This window comes from Arachis hypogaea, chromosome 17 (genome assembly GCF_003086295.3).
Source record: "Arachis hypogaea cultivar Tifrunner chromosome 17, arahy.Tifrunner.gnm2.J5K5, whole genome shotgun sequence".
Classification (NCBI taxonomy): domain Eukaryota; kingdom Viridiplantae; phylum Streptophyta; class Magnoliopsida; order Fabales; family Fabaceae; genus Arachis; species Arachis hypogaea.
The window spans coordinates 73,127,284-73,150,621 of NC_092052.1; the positions used below are offsets into that span (position 1 = coordinate 73,127,284).

The 23,338-nt window shown below is 38.0% G+C and overlaps 1 non-coding gene across 1 annotated transcript; it reads left to right on the forward strand.

Annotated features, from left to right (window-relative positions):
* Positions 1 to 21,532: 21,532 nt before the first annotated feature.
* On the forward strand, positions 21,533 to 22,285 carry LOC112765481 (uncharacterized). Its single transcript, XR_011874792.1, has 2 exons — positions 21,533 to 21,832; positions 21,923 to 22,285. It is a non-coding gene; the product is annotated as an uncharacterized protein (transcript).
* The last annotated feature ends 1,053 nt before the right edge of the window (positions 22,286 to 23,338 follow it).

The following is a 23,338-nucleotide window of genomic DNA, read 5'->3' on the forward strand; positions in this document are numbered from 1 at the left end:
AGAAGGTGGCTGTTGAGAGAGGGAGTCACAAGGGATCATTCCCACAGAACCGAGGGAAGAGCCTTGCACCTAGAGGTCCACCTTTCAAGAGGGGAGGTTCTTTTAGGAGGCCCAACAACAACAACTCCCAAGGGAAAAGATTTGGAAAGCAGCCTCAGAATGATCAAGCTTGTACTAGGTGTGAAAGTCACCATCCGGGAGCACCATGCAAGGCCGGATGGGGTTTGTGCTACAATTGTGGAAAGGCGGGGAATAAAGTCGCAAATTGTCCGGAGAAGCAGAAACAAGATGCTGGGAAAGCACATCAGACTGGTCGGGTGTTCACTACTTCAGCTATAGGTGCTGAGGGATCTGAGGCACTTATCCAAGGTAACTGTGAAATAACTGGTCAAACTTTAAATGCTTTATTTGATTCGGGAGCATCGCATTCATTCATTGCATTTGAGAAAGCCCGTGAGTTAGGATTGAAGATCGTAACCTTAGGTTATGACCTAAAAGTGTATAATGCTACCCATGAGGCCATGGTAACTAGGCTAGGATGCCCGAAAGTTTTGTTTAGGTTCAAGCAGCGTGATTTTGTCCATAATTTAATCTGCTTACCGATGATCGGTCTTGACCTTATCTTGGGATTGGACTGGTTATCTGAGAACCATGTCCTGTTTGATTGTTCTACAAAGTCGGTGTACTTTATGCCAGAAGATACAGGAGGACCGGTCGTGGTGAATAATTATTACTTGAATTCGATGATGGTGAACTGTTCCAGAATCGAATGTCAGGGTATTCTGTTATTAACCGCGGGTGTTTCGGGTGATGATCAAAGGTTGGAAAAGATTCCGGTGGTATGTGAGTTTCCGGAGGTGTTTCCCGATGACATTGATGAATTTCCACCTAACCGATAGGTCGAGTTTGCTATTGAATTGGTGCCTGGGGCGGGACCAATCTCAAGTGCTCCTTATAGAATGTCACCGTTAGAGATGGCCGAGCTAAAGTCTCAGTTAGAGGATTTGTTGGGTAAGAACTTTATCCGACCAAGTGTTTCCCTGTGGGGTGCTCCAGTGTTACTGGTAAAGAAGAAAGATGGGAGTATGCGGCTCTGTGTAGATTACAGGCAGCTGAACAAGGTCACGATAAAGAATAAGTACCCATTGCCGAGAATTGATGATCTCATGGATCAGTTACAAGGAGCTTGGGTTTTCTCCAAGATCGATTTGTGATCCGGTTATCACCAGATAAGGGTGAGAGGTGAGGATATCCCTAAGACCGCTTTCAGGACTTGTTATGGTCATTACGAGTACACTGTAATGTATTTTGGGTTGACGAATGCTCCTGCAGTATTCATGGATTATATGAACAGAGTGTTCCGTCCGTTTCTGGATAAATTCGTTGTTGTCTTCATTGACGACATACTAATTTATTCCAAGACTGAAGAAGAGCATGCGGAATACTTGAGGATTGTGTTGCAGATCCTAAATGAGAAGAAACTCTATGCGAAACTATCTAAGTGTGAGTTTTGGAAGAGTGAGGTAAAGTTTTTGGGTCACGTGGTGAGTAAGAAGGGGATAGTTGTAGATCCAGCTAAGGTGGAGGCTGTGATAGATTGGAAGCAACCAACTACAGTAACTGAGATAAGGAGTTTTCTGGGCTTAGCTGGCTATTACTAAAGATTCATCAAAGGTTTTTTGCAATTAGCATTGTCATTGACAAAGTTAAGCCGCAAGGACACACCATTTGTTTGGACTCCTGAGTGTGAGGAGAGCTTTCAGGCGTTGAAGAAAAAGTTCACCACTGCACCTGTGTTGGTGTTACCTGAGCTGAACAAACCGTTTACGGTGTACTGTGATGCCTCACTAAAGGGTCTAGGGTGCGTGCTGAGGTAGCATCATAATGTGGTGGCGTATGCCTCACGCTAGTTGAGACCTCATGAAGTTAGTTACTCTACGCACGATTTGGAACTCGCTGCGGTTGTGTTTGCCTTGAAGGTATGGAAGCATTACCTCTATGGGGTTAAGTTCCAAGTCTTCTCCGATCACAAGAGCTTGAAATATCTCTTTGATCAGAAAGAGCTTAATATGAGGCAGAGAAGGTGGATGGAATTATTGAAGGACTACGACTTTAAGTTGAATTACCATCCGGGAAAGGCGAATGTAGTGGCGGATGCGTTAAGTTGGAAGTCGTTATATGCGGCTTGGATGATGCTTCAAGAGGAGAAGTTGCTCAAGAGATTCGAGATTCTGAAAATTGGTGCTCAAGAAGTATCTAGAACTTTGTGTTTGAGCCGATTAGAAATCTCAAGTGACTTTAAGTCTGAACTTCTAAAGGCTCATGAAAATGATGAAGCGTTATGGAAGGTATTACCGACTATCGAGCAAGGAAAACAGTGGAGAGTGTCGGAAGAAAAAGATGGGTTATGGAGATTCAAGGGTAGGATCATTGTGCCGGATGTTGGTACTTTGAGGCAAGATATCTTAAAGGAGGCACACAAAAGCGGATTCTCCATTCACCCGGGAAGTACTAAGATGTACCATGATTTAAAAGTGATGTTTTGGTGGCCAGGTATGAAGAATGATGTGGCAGAATATGTTTCAAAGTGCTTAACCTGTCAAAAGGTAAAGATTGAACATCAAAGACCTTCCGGAATGTTGCAACCTTTAGAGGTTCCGAAATGGAAGTGGGAAAGTATTGCAATGGACTTTGTGTCAGGATTGCCAAGGACTAGGACTGGTTTTGATGTTATCTGGGTGATTATGGATCGACTGACGAAATCAGCCCACTTTTTACCCATTCGGATGACTTACACCCTTGAGGAACTAGCACGGTTGTACATAAAGGAGATTGTGAGACTTCATGGCGTACCAGCTACTATAATCTCTGATAGAGATCCTTGCTTCACTTCGAGGTTTTGGGGTGCATTTCAGAAAACTTTCGGAACCCGACTAAGCTTGAGTACGGCTTACCATCCTCAAACAGATGGTCAATCCGAGAGGACGATCCAAACACTAGAGGATATGTTGAAAGCTTGTGTTCTGGACCAGCCGGCGAGTTGGGATCGATATATGCCGTTAGTGGAGTTTGCATACAATAATAGTTACCATGCGAGTATCGGAATGGCTCCGTATGAGGCTTCGTATGGGAAAAAATGTCAATCTCCGCTATGTTGGTATGAAGCTGGAGAGAAAGGCTTGTTGGGGCCGGAGATGATAGCTGAGACCACTGAACAAGTCAAGAAAATCCAAGATAGGATGCTTACGGCGCAGAGTCGCCAGAAGAGTTACACCGATCAGAGACGAAAGTCCTTGGAATTTGAGGAAGGAGATCATGTTTTCCTTAAGGTTACTCCAACCACGGGAGTAGGTAGGGCGATTAAAGCAAGGAAGTTGAATCCTCGGTACATCGGTCCATTTCAGATCCTGGAAAGGGTTAGACCGGTGGCATATCGGATGGCTCTACCACCTCATCTTTCGAACCTGCACGACATGTTTCACGTGTCGCAGCTTCGGAAGTACACTCCTGATGCTAGCCATGTGTTAGAACCTGAACCGGTTCAGTTAAGGGAAGATTTGACGCTTTCAGTAGCTCCAGTCAGAATTGATGATACTAGTATCAAACGGTTGCGTGGGAAAGAGGTTTCATTAGTCAAGGTGGCATGGAGTCGAGGCGGTGTTGAGGAACACACTTGGGAACTTGAGTCGGAGATGCGATCGGATTATCCGCATTTATTCTCAGGTAATTGAATTTGAATTTTGTGGGCAAAATTCCCAATTAGGTGGGTAGAATGTAAAAACCCGGTTAATTAATGGCTAATTAACCCATAAATGAGAATTTATTCTAGAAAGCCAAAAATGTGATTTTTATGGCTTAATATGATAGAGGAGATTGAGACGAGAATTTTGGTACCAATTTTATAGAAATCGGACCAAGATTGGACCGAACGGGCCAAACCGGGCCAACCGGACCCAAAGTGGGCCCTTGGCCCAACTAAACTAAACTAAAACCCTAGTTTTCAGCACTCTCTCTCCTCATTTGTTACACACACACGCTGAAATGGAGTGAGGGAGGGGAAGAACACTCTCTCAAACTTCTATCTCTCACTTGATCTTCAAACCACCATAACTTTTGATCTAGAGCTCCGATTGCCGCACCGTTTATGGCCACGTATTCATCGTGGAGAGCTCTACAAAACCCATACAATAAATCTTGAGGTAAGCCACGTTTTTCTCTTCGAATTTCCAGCCTTGATTTCGAGTTTTATGAGCAAAAATGTTGAGATTTTGGGCTCTTTGATGTTATAGGACCCAACTCTCTTGAAGGAGAAGGTTAATCTTGTCTCCTTGGACCTTGGGTGTGGTAAGATTCTCAATCCTAGTGTAATTTGTTGTTCTATGATGTTTGGGTATTGAGATGTTGTGTATGGGTATGATGATTGTGGCTTAGGTTGTGTATATGTGAATATTGGGGCTTGATTGAGACCTTGGAAAGCTTGAAAAGGGATTTTTGGTGGTAAAAATCTGTTCTTGGAGGTGTTGAGACCTAGAGGACTTGTGGACAAGTGGTTTGGAAGTGCTCCGGTTGAGCTTGGGAAATCGGCTAAGGTATGGTCTCGGTTTTTTGTATCTAATATGTAATGTGGTAGGAAATACATAGGCTAGAGGCCCTAAGATAGGCATTGAATTGATGATGTTGTTGAATGGTTGAGATATATGATGTGATCATATATGTGATTATGAATATTGATGCCTTGATTGTGTGATATATGAGAAAATACAGATTGTGATATATGCTTGATGAATGATTGAGGTTGAATTGGTGGGTGGTACCATGTTGATGGTGAGTATGATGATGATTATGTATCATGATGGCTGATTGGAAATGTATTATTGAAAATTGGGATGAGGAAGGATGTATGACATGATATTGTGTTTGTCCTTTAGCCATTTGATTGAGAAGTGTTAAAATGGTTGGATGGTGGTTTTAGGAATTTTGGTAAAGTGTCAATGTGTGAGTTGAGGATGACTTGATGTTGATTTTGGTACATTTTGATTGATTTCAAAAAGGGTTGAAATTGGCATGTTTTGGTTGATTTTGAAAAGAGTTGAAAATGGCTTGTTTTGAAAATGGCACCTTGTGGTTTTGTATGAAAATATGGTTTTTGGGCATATTTTGACGGGACATAACTTGGACTACGGATCCCCATTTTGTACCAAACTTGTTTAGAAATGAAATTGGATCCGGCATGTCCATGCTGTTGGAAGAACGGGCGGAAAACGATTTAAAATGACAAAGTTATGTCCGTCGGAAGATTGGGGGTTGAATCTGTGAATTCTGCAGCTTTTAACTTAGAAAATTTTTAGCAGAATGACCCTCCGCGCGTAGGCGCACTTGGCACGTACACGCCGTTCTTCAAGAAAGCACCATCCACGTGTGCGCGTGGTGTGCGCGGGCGCATCGATGCGCTGTACCAAATGCCCAGCTATTTTCCCGAGAGTTGTGCCAGAGTTGTGCCAGTTTTGTGCCTGGGGCGCAAGAGCACCCACGCGTACGCGTGGCTGACGCTTGCGCGTTGTTTGGCTATTTTTCAATCCGCGCGTATGACGCTTGCGCGTCAATGAGTTTTGTGGCCATCCACGCGTGCACGTGGGGTGCCCGTACGCGTGGCCCTGTTTTCATCCCAAAGTTGATTTTTGAGTTTTAAAGGCCAAATTTCATACTTCTAAGCCTCCGATCTCACCACTTATGTCTTAAATCATTATGATATGCCTAGCAATGAGACAAGGAGCTAGTGAATGTGGTAACTTGCGAGTGAAGCAAGGGAAAAATGAATGATCAATGAGGATCAAAGATGATTATGTGAGTTGCGGAGGATGGCGGTGGAAGTGCTTGTTATGCCATGGGCCGAAGGGCCGTAATTATTAATGAATTGGCTGGTTATGGATTTAACCGTGAGCCGGATGACTGGATCATTGCCGTGTTACGACGGAGCCATGATTATGGCTAAGTATAAGTGCATATATGCTGTTGAATGAATTGTGAATGTTTGCACTTCCACTATCGGAGATGAGGGTTTCCCTGGGAGGAAGCAGTGGCTAGCCACAACGTGCTCCAGATTGAGACTCGAAGCTCTTTTGACCCTATGTCGTCAGGGTGGCTGGGCACTGTGAAAGCCCCGGATGAGCTCACCCCCATAAATATTCACCAGTGAGGGTGATGGATATGGATCATGATTATGATCACGATTTGTTGAGTATAACTCGAGTTGGGGAGACACGACAGAGGGACAGTCCAATGGTTAGCTACCAGGACTTGTCGAGTTGGCTCTATAACTGACAGATGATATCATCAGCCACTAGGGACAGGCATTCATCATATGCATACTATATGAATTGTTTGAGATTGCCTATTTGACTGCATATTACTTGCTAATTGTCTAAATGCCTTATCTATTCCTATTTGTATATCTCTTGTTTGATTTAGCTGTGTTTGCTACATTATACTCCTGCTGGTGGTTGGGAGGTCTGAAGGAATTGGAAAAGGAAGTATTAGTTAGACTGAAGGATCTTTAGTCAGTTGCCACTTATGGCTTAGCTTATTTATAAGCTTTGATATTATCTGGAGGAAGTCCTAGGATTGCCTTCGGCTTTCCTCTATTATTACATGTTACATATGGGGAACTGTTACCATGCTGGGGACCTCTGGTTCTCACCCATGCGGATTTTGTGGTTTTCAGATGCAGGACGCGAGGCTTCTTGTTGAGGCATGCTAGAGACTTCTGGATTAGCGAAGATCCTTGTTCTCGGGACTCTGTTTTGATTTTATGATTTCTCTTAGATACTTTTATCTCCATTAAATAATACAAACTGTGATGACTCCTCTTATAGGAGATTTTGGAGAATAGGTTTCTGTATTTGTGTCCCTTTGGGGTTTCCTTATTTTATTATATGTATATATTGCTATGCTCGGACCGGTTATCTTCGCAACCGGATTTTGAGTTTTGATATTCCCGTTTTTGACACTCTTTCGTATATATATAATCTCCCGTTGGTTTATTCTTGTTCGCTACGTTATCGATCGGAGTGTTGCGCTTTTCGAGTTACGATTTTGGTTTTACCCCTTTTTCTTATGAAGGCTCCTAGTTATAATCATTTTTCACCATACTATTCGTACTAAATTTTTGTTTTAGAGGTCGTAATACCTTGCAATCTCTGAATTATGACTTAAGCATAAGACTCTGTATGGTAGGGTGTTACAATCCCGGGGTAGAGACACTTACTGGAATAAAAGAATGACGCGCCAGCCACCCCAAACTTAACCAGCAGCAGCTCCGACAGCGGCCAGGGCTTCAATGGCTCAGCAACAACCTTAATTTTTTACATGCAATCACCAGAACCGAATCCCTAAGGTATCAACAGCTCAGAATCTCTAACAACCTATATTGAAATACTAATTTTCAGAGGTTCTGGAAATAAAAATACTCACCAAGAAGGCAAAGGCCCGATGGCAGCTTCCAATAGTCAGAACGGCGGCGGTTCGCAACGGTGACGTGACTCTGGTGACGAGGCAGATCCACGGTGCTGATGGAAGCACGGCGGTGACGAGCTCCCTCAATGGCGACGGGATCCTCAGCGGCAGCGAACAGAACAGTGGCAGCATGAATGGCGCACAGGCAGTGGTGAGAGTGAGCTGGGAGCAACGAACCACAGTGGCTCTTCACCCTCTTCGTGTCGGGTTCTCCTTCTCCCGGTGACCCAGCTACGGCGGTAATGAAGGAACGTCGACTGGACACGGCAGCTGGACTGGTTGTGGTCCTCTCTTTCCCGCGCGTCTTCCTCTCCTCGCGGTTCGGTTGCTCAACGACAGCTCAAGGACGGTTCGGCGGCGTGGTCTTCCTCCAAGGTCCGATGACGGCGCAACGGTGGCGGCGAGGCGTGGAGTAGCGACGGCGCAGCTTCTCTTCCTTTCCTTATCTTGGATCTCTTTCTGTCAACAGCAGCGGCGATGGTGGCAATGACACCCACTGCTCCGCCTTCCCTTCTCCCCCTCTCCTTCCTTCTTTGGTCCCCTTCCCTCTTCCCTTTTCTTTTATTTTTCTTTCTTCCTTTTGTGGGTGTGGATATCTGCATGTGTGTGAGGGTGAGCCGTGGGTGAAGTGTGGGATATGGGTGCTGTTTGTGTGTTAGAGGGTTAGGGTAAAAATTAGGTTTAGATAAAATTAGGATTAGCTTAGGGTTTTAGTTTAGGTATTTTTTTTAAGAATAGGGATAGTAGTGTAATTTTATGAAATAAATAGAAAGTAAGATAATAGTAAACATCAAATTAAATATAATGTATCCATCTTTAAAAATACCTTTTAATTAATAATCTTTAAATAATTTTCAGTTAAATACCAATTTAGTAAAAATTGAAGATAAGTAAATTAATTCTCCTTTATTTATAAAATAAGGTTAAAAATATATATATTAAAATTAAGACATACAAAATACTAATTATTTCTCAATTATAAAAACTCTAAACAATAAATAAGAGTTTACTCAACTTTTATATAAAATTCTCTAAAATAGTCTTAAATAAATATAATACATCATAAATAATTTATTGATAACTTTTAAAAATTAGGGGTCTTACATCCTACCCCACTTATAAAAATTTTCGTCCTCGAAAATTAACTTAATATACAAAATACTAAAATAGTTTTAAATACTTTACTTTTGTATACTTTAGAAAATCAGAGGTCTTGGCATATATATGTATCACTTGAAGCACAAGTAGGTGCAAGTGTTCTAGTTAGGTGTTTGCAAAAACAAAGGGGTATCTAGGTGGCAAAGGTTTGAAAACAGGTTGACTTGAACAAACAGGATAACGTCTGCGCATAGACTTTGTACCAACTTCAGAGCTTTAACTTCCCAACTTCATTAGTCACTTCAGAAACCTATAACCTGTCACAAGCCTAACATCCACAAATTTTTACGAGGAAGAAACTACCACGCTCTTGATAACATTGCACACTTACCGCTTCACCTTCTATATCCATAGACCACTTCTTAAAGAACTAATGTATCACTTACTATACCTAAATGTCACACGTGACACTACAGCAATTCTCGCGCTTATTCAGAAGTATACAAGACCTTGGAAAATGACAAACGACAAAGACAAAATCCACAAGAGCTTGAAAGGATTGTTGAGATCACAAGTAATCAGGGATGCACAAGGAGTGAAAAGTGCCAGAAAGAAAATTAGTTTGGCAATCTCAAGAATGACTCCCGAATCAATGAAATCCGATGGGAATAATAAAAGAAAAGTAGTGTTGTAATTTGAACAAAATCAAGTTGAATCAAAGAAGTGTGAAGTTTATAGAAGAAGAATGCCTTAAACTCAAGACAAAGTTTATAAGACTTGAGTTAGGATTAAGAGTACCTTCGAACGCATTGCTCATAAAGAATAGAAACTTTTTCAAAACCCATTTCACATTCTCAAAGAAAAGGCGCAACCAACATTTTGCAAAAGAATAACAAGAGTATGAATGTGGCATCACTTTAATGCAAATTTCATGTTGAAATAGATTATGTAGAGTTTTTAAAACAAAATGAACATTAGCTTGACTAAAAGCAAATTATTTTCTCAAATATTTAGAAAGGTAGTTAGGTGCACAACTTAACCAAAAGTATGCATAAAACTCGAAAGAAAATTAAAAGTTTGTTGAAAATTTTCTCAAAGCTCTTATTCAATCAAATGTGTGTAAAGGTTATAACAAAGATAGAAGAAGTCAAACTTTATTTAGAAAAGAAAAATCCGAGGTAAAAATTTCCGTAAACACACTTTTATCAAAAGCAGGGTTCCGCGTACGCACGATAAGATTTTTAGAATTTCACATAAAGAAGTGTACGCTAAGTCAAAACAATTTTATCAAAATTTAATAAATGGCTTTCAGTTACAATCAAGCAAGAAAATTTTAATTTGAAACTTCTTCAAAAAGAATTCAAAACATCTTCAAAATAGTTCAAAATAAGACTCCGAAAGTATACTTGAAATTACCACTTTCACGGGAATATTTAAGATGAAGGTGCACTTAAAAAGAAATCAGCCCATATGGGAAAGGATCTTTAAATCAAGGAAATTTAAACAAAATTCACTAGGCTTGAAATATCAAACAAGTTTTCAATTGATCCAAAGGAATACAAAATGCGCAAGAAAAGACAACTCAATTAATAGAAAATTCTCAAGAAAGAACCTTTGACTAAAGAGTGACAATTAAGAGGGCAAACGGTGCATTAGATGGAAACAAAGTCAACTCAGATGAGTGTGAGATTCATAAGAGAAGGAAAATTAAGACTAACGATGACGTTTACAAAAGTAAGAGAGTAATTAAATACAGAATAAAATATGACATCCATAGAAGTGAAAAGCTCAAAAAGGAATTGGTCCATCCTTGAAAGGGAAGATATGAATCCAACATTTTCAAAAGAGTAAAGAATGCTTAATTAACGTGTTATGCTAAACCAAATTCTAATTAAAAAAATAGATCAAGTGAAGTTTATTAAACGAAAATCAACAAAAAAAGAGACAAAAATCTACCTTTGAAAAGTATCTAAATACATAATCAAGCAAAAACATTCATAAAAATTGTAATATAGTCGTTAGAAAATCAAGTTATATATATATATATATATATATATATATATATATATATATATATATTAAAATAAGTATATTTTCATAAACCAGTGAGAGAACTGGCGAGATATTAGGAGTAAATGGTTTCTAAACTGCAAAAAAAAAATTCAAAGTTTTATTTGGAGAAGGTTATACTGAATCAAAAATGATTTTATAAAGGCTTTAAGAATGATGGTTGTAGATATAGTCAAGTAAGAGATAAGTTAAATCACAATTTCTTTAAAAAGAACTCGGAATAGGAGCTTAAAAGCATACACGGAATCAATAAGACCAAAGAATATATGGATCAAGAAAAGAGTTTAAACAAAGGAAGGCAAACACACCAAGGACGTTAGGCAGACATATGCAGTTGGAATCAAAGGAGAAAGTATATGAACAGAGGAGGAGGGTTGGAACAATCAAACTACTTCCCAAAAGAAAATAGCAAACAAGAAATTCAAGATAAACCATGAAAGAACACGTCACATGACTTCAGCAGAAAACCAGACACATAGCCGAGTAACCTAGAGAATTAATTTCTAACATTCCCAAAACCCGCGATTCGCGTTTCCTACAACTCGCATATCGTCTATGATAACCCATTAGTGCTTTCATATACATAAGTCACTAATATTAAGACGGCCAAACTTAATACCAAGAAGTATGCAATGATAGGCTAACAACATTAATCAATAGACAGTCATGTGCATAAAGCTCTAATTCTTGTTATCCGAACAAGACCTACTACATGACAGACGCTCAGAGTATGCAAATGAAGTATAATCGGTCCATTCCTTAGGCTCTACAGGAAGAACTGCTCTGATACCATAATGTAACACCCTAACTATCAAAAGTCACACTTCCGACTGCGCCACTCTGATAGCTCGGGTATTACGACGACTCTTGAAATATTTAGTGCTAAAATATGAGCTTGTTTAAACAATTAAACCGTATAACCGCTCAAGAGGCTTCTTATCTGATAATATACAACCAGATTTACAAAACAAACCACAATACTTACAAAAGATATATATAGATATATCTACATATTATTAATATTACAAGCATGACACATCAAAACTCCTATCCCTCTTGCAAAACGCACTAGAAATAAAGGCGAGGGAAAAATAAAAACTAAGATCATACAAAATAATGTCGAATAAACAGAAAACGAATATAACTCTTCTGAAGCTTCGTCGTCCATATCTTGAAAAGGGAAAAACCTGTAGGGTTGTGAGAACATCGTCCTCGAAATGATTCTCACTATAGGGTTACAGAATTGCTATAATAAGATACGTAAATAAAACCGTTTTTAAGGTACAGTGATTAATAACTGCCTTATGCTTCTTTTCAAAACCAAAGATTTAACATTCAAAATCCGAAATCCTTTCTAAAAGGGAAAGCTGTTAACTTCTCAGAAATCTAAAAGCCTTTTTAAAAGTTTTTCTTAGACAACATGAATGACCAAACTGTTCCAAGCATAGGTTCATTAAGTCTATGTTGAACCAGTTTAATCTTTCATACTTTTCTAACCCAAAAGCACAAACCAAACACAGTTTTCATCTCATCTCATAATCAACCATGGCCCTAGGCCCAAGCAACTCAACCAACAACTAATTCATCACAATCCAACCAATTTTCAGTCACAAACACAAGTAAGAAGATTCAAACACAATCAAGCAGTTATATCAAGTAGAGCAATTAGCAATTATACATAACTATTCACATAGGCAAAGCAATTACAATTTGCACACCCAAACAATGTCATATAAATGCATATGATGCATGCCTGTCCTATGGCTAATGAGCTCATCTGTCGGTTATCCAGCCAACCCGACAAGTCTGAAAATGTTAGACTGTCTCCCGTCGCGCATCCCCATGAGTCTATGCATAGATTTTACATTCATACATCATTCAAATCACTCACTGGGGGCTATCCATACCCAAAAATTTATACGTGTCCGGTCACCCTTACGACGTAGGGTCAACAGAGTATCGAGATTCAACCTGGAACACGTGGTGGCAAGCCACGGTACTTTACCCAGGGAAACTCGTATCTCTGATAAATGTGTGGAAGCCACATATATTTATTCATAATCATTCATCCATCATTATTTCTGCATTTCATTAACAATTCATATCAAACCAATCATTATTCAAGCCATAAGTCACTTTCTATTTCTCAAATCTCTTCAAACTCATAATTCAACTTTTCCTCAAAATCAATTCTCTTTCAAATCTTAGTCACTAAATATAACATTTTACAAAACTTCCAAGAGACTTTCAATCATCACCTTAAAACGGAACTTTCTTTGAGAAGACACAAGACTCTAGGGAAGAATAACCTGCCTCACTTCTTAAACTCTTTAGAAATCCTCGGAATTATAATTACTCAAACTGAAATCATTTAAAATGGAGACTTAAGACCAAAACCAAGGCATGTAGGCCAAAAGTTCCGAACCGGTTTCAAAACCAACATTATTTAAGTCCAAAAACCCAATTTCTTTTCATTCTTAAATCGGAAACTTTCCCAAAGGCTCAGATTTGTTTAGTTAAAACTTAAAGAATACTTCAAAAGCAATGCAAAATTAAGTAATCAAAGTTCAATTTTCTTTAAAATCTGCTAAAAATCTTCCAAAGGTACTTCTTTGACCAAACCGCAAAACATAGGTCCCCTCATGTTTAAATCAAACTTAAAACATATGCTTTCCTTAAAAGATTAAACTTGAATCACCTGTTTCCTAATAAATCGAGAACCAAACAATAGAACCTCTCGAATCCAATCCTTTTCTAAATCATATTTGAAAACAAAATCTTGAATTTCATAAAATTTCGGCAGCATCTCCCCTAAAATTCGGACTTTGCCACCCGTTTCAGGTCCCAACCAAACCAGTATACAATCCCTTCCACGGGTTCAAAACCAAATCAGTTTAAAATCAGACTAATTTCGAAAATTCATATCCTTCTTATAATTCAAGAAATCAAATCTAAACTCAATCTATTTTCAATGAACCAACTCGTTTTCCAAAATTGTAATGAAATATTTCAGCAACCAACCATATAACCAAATCAAACAACAATCCAATCCAACCACAAATACGTTCATCACAAAACAGCCCAACAATACATAAGGCTTATGCAATCACCAAAAGTACATTTATCACATTAATATTCATTTATAACAACTCCAAATCATAAAATTAAGTTCTTTGAAAAGACCCCTACCTCGACACGTTCAAACCACAATCCAAATGCCTCAAGAAATTCCTTTTCTCTTGACCCAAAATCAATGCAACTAAAACCTCAGCTCTGTTTGCTTCCTTAAAAGCAGAACAGCCTCAAACGTGACGTGCGACCTCAGTTTCTAATCCCTAAAACATCAATATCGTGGAAACCTCAAAACACATATCAGAAAACCAAAGGCGAGGATCCCGGGGTAGAGACACTTACTGGAATAAAAGAACGACGCGTCAGCCACCCCAAACTTAACCGGCAGTAGCTCCGACAGTGGCCAGGGCTTCAATGGCTCAGCAACAACCTTAATTTTTTACATGCAATCACCAGAACCGAATCCCTAAGGTATCAACAGCTCAGAATCTCTAACAACCTATATTGAAATACTAATTTTCAAAGGTTCTGGAAATAAAAACACTCACCAAGAAGGCAAAGGCCCGATGGCAGCTTCCAATTGTCAGAACGGCGGCGGTTCGCAACAGTGACGTGACTCTGGCGATGAGGCAGATCCACGGCGCTGATGGAAGCACGGCAGTGACGAGCTCCCTCAACGGTGACGCGACAGATCCGACGGCGACGGGATCCTCGGCGGCAGCATGAACGGCGCACAGGCAGTGGTGAGAGCGAGCTGGGAGCAACGAACCATAGTGGCTCTTCACCTTCTTCGTGTCGGGTTCTCCTTCTCCCGGCGACCCAGCTACGGCGGTGACGACGGAACGACGACTGGACACGGCGGCTGGACTGGTCGTGGTTCTCTCTTTCCCGCGCGTCTTCCTCTCCTCGCGGTTCGGTTGCTCAACGACTGCTCAATGACGGTTCGGCGGCGTGGTCTTCCTCCAAGGTCCGATGACGGCGCAACGGTGGCGGTGAGGCGTGGAGTAGCGACGGCACAACTTCTCTTCCTTTCCTTATATTGGATCTCTTTCTGTCAACAGCAGCAGCGACGGTGGCAGTGACACCCACCGCGCCGCCTTCCTTTCTCCCCCTCTCCTTCCTTCTTTGGTCCCCTTCCCTCTTCCCTTTTCTTTTATTTTTCTTTCTTCTTTTTGTGGGTGTGGGTATCTGCATGTGTGTGAAGGTGAGCCGTGGGTGAAGCGTGGGGTGTGGGTGCTGTTTGTGTGTTAGAGGGTTAGGGTAAAAATTAGGTTCAGATAAAATTAGGATTAGGTTAGAGTTTTAGTTTAGGTATTTTTTTTTTAAGAATAGAGATAGTAGTGTAATTTTATGAAATAAATAGAAAGTAAGATAATAGTAAATATCAAATTAAATATAACGTATCCATCTTTAAAAATATCTTTTAATTAATAATCTTTAAATAATTTTTAGTTAAATACCAATTTAGTAAAAATTGGAGATAAGTAAATTAATTCTCCTTTATTTATAAAATATAGTTAAAAATATATATATTAAAATTAAGACATACAAAATACTAATTATTTCTCAATTATAAGAACTCTAAATAATAAATAAGAGTTTACACAACTTTTATATAAAATTCTCTAAAATAGTCTTAAATAAATATAATACATCATAAATAATTTATTGATAACTTTTAAAAATTAGGGGTCTTACAGAGTGACCCTCCACAGCCTCCTGTTCTTCCGCCTTCTCCATCTTTCGATGATTCCAGACCGGACGATGATCCTGCTCCTACCGTCATGTCTCCTCCTCCCGCTCGTTCTTCTAGAGTAAGGAATCCACCTCCTCATCTTCTTGATTATCATTGCTTTTCTACTATCCTTCATCAACATGAACCTAAGTCATTCAGAGAAGCCTCCTCAAACCCAAATTGGCAACAAGCAATGCAGGAAGAAATACAGGCACTTGAAAAAGCACACACTTGGGACTTGGTTGATCCTCCTTCTGATCAGGAAGTTGTGGGCAGTAGATCGGTATACAAGATCAAGACTCGCTTTGATGGCTCTATTGACCGTTATAAGGCCCGCTTGGTTGCTCAAGGTTGTACGCAAGAGTATGGTATTGATTATGAAGAGACTTTTGCTCATGTCGCTCGTCTTTCGTCTGTTAGAGCTCTTCTTGCCATTGCCGTGGTTAAAAAATGGTCTCTCAGTCAGATGGATGTGAAAAATGCATTTCTTAATGGGGATTTGAAAAAGAAAGTCTATATAAAACCACCTCTGGGATATCCTTGTCCTTCTAATAAGGTTTGTCTCCTTCGCAAGGCACTTTATGAACTTAAGCAAGCACCTCGTGAATGGTTTGACAAGTTCAGTACTACCATATGCAGTCTTGGTTTTACTTCTAGCCCTCATGAGAATGCCCTCTTCATTCGTAAAAGCGAACGTGGAGTTATTCTTCTACTTTTGTATGTTGATGACATGATCATTACTGGGGATGATGTTGATGGTATCTCTGATCTCAAGGCCTTACTTCACCGTACCTTTGAGATGAAAGATCTTGGTTCTCTCAGCTATTTTCTTGGTCTCGAGGTCATCTCCACCGATGATGGCATCTATCTCTCTCAGGCTAAGTATGCTTCAGATCTTCTTGCTCGCGCTGGGATTACAGATAGTCGCACTGAGTCTACTCCTCTTGAGCCTAATGTTCGATTTATCCCTATGGATGGCACTGTTTTGGATAATCCGACTCTCTATCGACAGTTAGTTGGCGGTCTCGTCTACTTAACTATCACCCGACCAGACATCGCCTATCCGGTTCATGTACTTAGCCAATTCTTGTCAGCTCCTCGTACTACTCACTATGCGGCAGTTCTTCGCATTCTTCGCTACATCAAAGGCACTCTATTTCATGGCCTTTATTTTTCTGCCCATTCCTCTTTGTCTCTTCAGGCTTACTCCGATGCTCATTGGGCTGGTGATCCCACTGATCGTCGTTCTACTACTGGTTACTGTTTGTTTCTTGGCGACGCTCTCATTTCTTGGCGTGCTAAGAAGCAAACGTTCACTGCTCGCTCAAGCACAGAAGCTGAGTACCGTTCCCTCGCTAACACCACTGCAGAAGTTATCTCGGTTCGTTGGCTTTTCGAAGATCTGGGTGCTCCTCAGTCGTCCCCTACTGATGTTTTTTGTGATAACCGCAGTGCTATTCAGATCGCCCATAATGATGTGTTTCATGAACGCACCAAACACATTGAGATTGATTGTCACTTTGTTCGGCAACGTATCCTTATTGATTCTGTCCGTCTCATTGCTGTTGGAACACTAGATCAGACTGCTGATATCTTCACGAAAGCTCATCACCCGACTCGTTTCCGGACTTTGTTATCCAAACTCAAGTTGGTATCTTAGCTCCCACTTGAGTTTGAGGGGGGGATGTTAGAGAATCATTAGCATCAATTTAGACCAATTAGTATCGTCTATATTTATATAGTATATCTGTATATTAATTATAGGATTCTATGCCTTTATTACTCTGATTCATTTAACACCTATAAATACCCCTTGTATATTGTACTTTTGATCACACTCAATAATACACTTTTCATATTATTCTCTCAATCTATTGTTTCTAACAGCCATCATTTTTTAAAAGATTCTTTTTACTTAAAAAAAAAAAGAGGTTTTTAACATATTAAACAAAGAAAAAATATATAACTGTTTTCACACATGCCCTTGTGCAGAATTCAGTAAATAACTTATATGTGAAAAGGCGTGTTCCTAATGTGTAATTTGGAAGATGACTTGTGCAAATGTTATATGGTCCTAGTTGTTTAATTATGTAATCAACTATCTGTGGTTGCCGCAGTTACGTTAATGGTTTACTTAATTTGTGAAGTTCAGCTGATCTTTTTTGTTGCTGAGTGGAAGGGTTGAATCTGTTTGAGTTGTGACTTCTTCTATGACTCTGGTATTTAAAATCTCCAGTTTCCAAGATTGAACATTCAAATAACACTCCATATCACCTGACTATAATGAACTCATTATCCCAAAAATACATCCATCACTTGGGAATATATTATGAACAACAGTAAAATATTCTTGAGATTTTTGATAGAAGTTATCTACATTAACTGCTTTCTATTCTAAGAACCCTGAAAATTTTGATTTGACTAGGATTTTCCAATATTAAGATCTGCCCCATAAATATATGGAAAATGATACATCCTCCTAAGTCATTTTAATAAATAGCCTCCTAATTTCTACAAGGAAAATATGGTGTGCTTAGGTTCATTGATGCATAATTGTATCAATAGATGTCCTTAAATATCTTGGTTTAGCTATATTCTTTTCAAAATTTCCATGGCAGATTCCTGCATTCCCAAGCTTTGCAGTACCTGATCGACCCCGAGAGATTCAAATGGAAGCAGCTTATTTTTGTTAGTCAAGGTATGAAGTGCCCTGTACTAGTGGGATTTCTTGAGGCTGAATATGCCAAGTACAGGTTAGTTGTTTGTGAACGGTGCTTATATTGAATTTTTTACATTTTACTCAAGGTTAATCTACAAGGCGATGTCAAGAATTGGTTAACACTTAAACATTTAGCTTGGTATCTAGCATTGCTGCTTTGATGTTTTTTGATTACCTAATTGTTGGATTTTTCATTTTGCATTAACATGGACCCTTTTCCTCCAATGTCCACACTTTTTGTAATGATATTGTCTTAATAAATTGTCTTTCATCAAACAAGAATGGTTTAGAGCCAAATTTTAAATGCGTGTTCAAGTTATGCTAGTACTTGGTGCATTTTTAGTTGGAAGCATACGGGTTGACTTTTGAGAACTTTTCAGCGTCGTCAACTGCTTTCTGCTAAATTTAGAGGATAGGTCCTCTTTGGTGTGAACCACGCTTTCGTAACAAATAAGCAGTGAGATTGTGCTTCCTTTACTGATGTTTTGAATTGGTCTTGCTATAGCTTACCCCTTTTTGTCTTGAAGGAGGATCCATGATCCAGAAAATTCCTTTTAACATCTTAATAATTATTTTGACGATGCATGTGTCTTTTAAAGAAAATGATGACTAATTTCCCATTAGTGCGTCGGTTTTCTGGATTAGAAAGACATGAAAGTGTACTTCCTTTGCTTATGTGCCTTTGAAAAGAAAACAAATGGTGAACTATACTTTTTGATTGCCGAATTTGCAGGTAATAAGGATCCATCAGCTGCCTTCAATGAAGATTTTTGTTAACAGAGATAACAGAATATTGCAAATGATTCAATTGTAGATGATTATTGTGAGATTTTTGCTATTCACTTTTTATTATTTCCTTTCCTTTGAAATTCCTTGAAAAAATTTATTACATTGACAAGATCAAGTTGGGCGAAACCTCTTGTGCAGCAACCCACCTTGTTTGCTTCTGGTTTTATTTTGGACTACTAGACACCTTACCTATTTAATCTTGGTCGAGTCGGAGAAAATTAGTTGGGACTCCTAGTTCATCCCAATCATTACTCTACAAATAATTTGAAGTTATCCCCATCTGAGCCACTCTCTCTTTCCTCAACCTCAAGATTTCTTAAAATTGATATCTGGTGGCACACATTCCATAAAGGAAGAAGAAGATCAGCTTCTCATTTTTTTGTATTTTATTTATGGTGCATCAACTTCGTTCTTCCCATCTTTTAATTTGTATGAGTTAGCACACTGTATTTATTAATTAAAGGATGAGGAGAGAATTAAAATAGTTATCATTTTTTCTCTATTTTATTTATCTATTAACTTTAAGGCTTTCCATCTTTCAATTTTTAAGATTAGATACAATTATCGTATTTATTTTCATTATGGAATTTTAAAACAAACAAAACAAAGAACTGTTTAAATAGAGGGACAGTCCCGTTTAAGACTACTCTTAAACTCCTCCCAAGGTGAAAGAAGCTCCACATGTAAAAGTTGTAACTTCATCGCCATCTTTGTCATAGTATCTGCCACCATATTTGCATCTCTCATAATCAAACGAAAGTCAACATGCCAATTCCAATAAATAATATCTCTTATTTTGAGTACTAATGGATCAATAAACCCAAAACCATCTTGAGTAACAAGATTAAATGCTTCCACACAATCCGTCTCACAAATAACATCTCGTTGACCCACATCCCAAGCTAAGAGACATCCTCTCCAAATGGCAAACAATTCTCCTTGAAGAATACTATTACTCTCAATTATTCCCAAACACCCCATTTGCCAACTCCCATTACAATCTCTAATAACACAAGCAAAATCAACACTATCACCCGAACCAAAAAAACTAACATCACAATTAATCATAAAAGTACCAATGGATGGGGGATTCCAAAAACCATTTAGAGTAGAGGGAAGGGACATATGTTGTAATTCAAAAATATTCCTAAGCTCCTTTTCTGAAGTTAATGACAGACAAATCACTTTTCCCGGAAGCCAAGTTTCATGAGGATTAAAGATGTCATTATTCCTTACTCTCCATATCCACCAAAATCCCGAAAAAAACTTGAATGGATGCTCTCTGATATGATACAAAAACCAGTTCTTCAAATCCAAAGGATGACAAGAAATATCCAACCTATGCCAAACAACCTGAGCTTTTGGACAATCCCGAATACAATGTAAAACCGATTCCTGGCTAGAAATACATCTTGGACACGTATCCGATGACGACATCCCTCTTCTAAAGCGAAAACTTACAGTAGGAAGAGCCTCCTTAAGAAACAACCAAACCAAAAACTTATGCTTTTCCGGAACAAGCTGACGCCAAAGCCAAAGCCAATTCTCCCGCTCCTCCCAACCAAATAGCTGCTTACACAACCACAAGTAACCATTGCGTGAGTCATAGACTTTGGCAGCAGACCCACACCAATACCAACCCACTTCCAGACCTGCTTGTTCATCTGGATTGTAAGAGAGAATATTACCTTTCAGATTTTGAGATAAAGGAGAATAAAGAGTATCCAAATGCCACCTACCAACCGACCAAATATCCTGTATCCGGAGATTCGAATAAAAAATGTGAACATAATTTTCATTATGGAATTTGAATACCTAAGAGTTTTTTTAATTTTTAAATTTAAATCAATCTAATTCGATGTATAATTTAATCTAAAATTTTTCATGTACTCTTTCTAAGTACTAATTGATCAAACATATCTATTTTAATCTCTTCTACTAACTTTTTTAAGTACTAATTGCATGCTAAAAGTTTGAATTATTGATATTATTAATATTTTTTATTATTTTCAAAAATATATTTTTATATTTATAAATACATATACCTCGTTTACTCGTTTACACTGTAAACGTGATATGAAAATTGAAAAAAAATATACATATCTCGTTTATACTATAAACGAGATACGAGCAAAATTATCTCGTTTATAGTATAAATAAGGTATGAGAAGAATATTTAATTTGATAAATATTTTTTAAATTATTTATTTCAATAATTATTATAATTTATTTATTTATTAAAATAAAAAATCCTCAGCTGGAGTTTTTTTTTTTTTTTTTTTTGGACGTGAATCCTCAGCTGGAGTTAAAGCCGCTGCATGCGCAAACATGTTTTTTTTTAACATGTTGCTCGTAGAGACTTGAGACAGATCCCTCCTCAGAAGCCCATTCTTTTTGTCAAAAGGATTGGGTCTATCATCTCCCACATTTTTTCTCTCATTTTGATGAGCTGTTTAATTTTGGCCCAGCTGATCACCTCTAAATACAATCCAAATCCATATAAAAGACACTAGTGTATATCATGTCAAATTCATAACCCAAACCCAAAAAGAAAAAAGAAAAAAAAAAGAAAATAAACAAATGATACGAAGCGAAGCCAGAAAGGAAAGAAACTAAAAGAAACGCCTTGCGCGGGAAAAGGGAAGAGGCAATCTTCACAAAACGGAATTACAAATTTGCAACTGAGAAAGGGAAAAAGAGAGTAAGAAATGGACAACGAACAAGATAACAAGGCTCTGAAATTCCGAACGGCGTCACTGAGTCGCTGTACCAAAGCAGCTTTGTTCCTCCACCGCCTGAACTCACTTCGCGCCGTTAACAACGGAGAAGAAGAACACGTATACATTTTCCCCCCTACTTCTTTCTTCCTTTTTCTTTTCTCTCTCTTCAATTTTCTGTTTATCTGATTCCAGCGCTTCTGTTTTCAGGAGAAGTTGAAGAAGGAGATGCAGGATCTGAAGATGGAATTGCTGAAGGAACGTCGGAAGAATAAGAAGATGAAGCTCTGCTCGTTCATGGAGCTGCTTCTTCAGGTTCTCTTGTTACTTTCGCTTTGGACCTTCTTCTTGGCGTTCTTCCTCAGAGGTCCGTGAACGATGCTATGGATCTCGATCGAAACGCAGCGTGTAGGTCATGTTATGGTTTGCATCGCAGTTGTTAATTTGACTTTCTAGATGCTTCTTCTGTGTTATGTGGGAGCTCTTCGTTTATAAATTGGCCTGTGCCGTTGCCTCTCGTAACAATTGATTTCTCTGTTCATGTAATTGAATGGCTGAAGGTTCCTGGTTTTAGTCTTCTTTTTCCTCTTCGTCTTCGATGAAGATTACTGCGCAATTTCACAAAAATAAAAAATAATAAAATAAATTAAAAAATAAGTAAACTATTTTTTTCATATATTTGATTATTCGGCACTTTCTCCACTTAATAGATTCAGTTTATAATATGTATTTGGCATTTTATTATTATAAACAAGTTTGGTTATAGATCTATTATATTTTGATTATTTTATTATGATAAATTTATAACATTACTTAATTAAAAAAATTTATAAATTAATATGTATATATACAGATATATAATTAATTTTTAATGTATATAAAATATTTTTGTAAAAAAAAAAAAGTTGTCATACAAAATTCTATCTTTTATTTATTCACTTGAAAATTTGATACAATGGATTAGAAAGGAGAAAGATCCAACGATAACATTAAAAAAATGAATATTCCTTTGTCTTTAATCTGTTCCAAACATTATTTATTAAATTCTTTAATTATGTAGCACTAACTCATTTCTATGTAGTTGAATTAATTATTATTATCAAGGTTGTGATAACCAGACCGGTCATTGAACCGGTCGAGTGACTGGTTCAATAATTCAATCGGAGTCGAACTGTAGTTGAACTGGTTTAATTAAATATAGAGTAAAATTATATAAAAAATTCAATATATAATTTTAAATATTTAAATTCAATCATTTTTAAACTAATAAAATTTAAAATTTGACAATTTCATATAATAAATTATCCATAATTTATCACTAAAAGTTAATAAACAACTTCAAATATCAAAATTTATAACTAAAAAAAAATCAAAATGCTATAAATGACAAACACAAGATGTTCTACCATAAAAAGAAACAACATTAAACAAATGTACTATATATATGGCAGCCATTGCAACAATTAGTCATTTACAGCAAAATTTAGGAATCAAAATTGAATTTACATACAGCAGTCTAGCCATTACAAATTATTGAAATTAGTAAATTACATACAGCAAAATTTAGAGAATTAGATAATACATACAGAAGCAGAACTCTGCATCATATAATTAACCAAATAATTA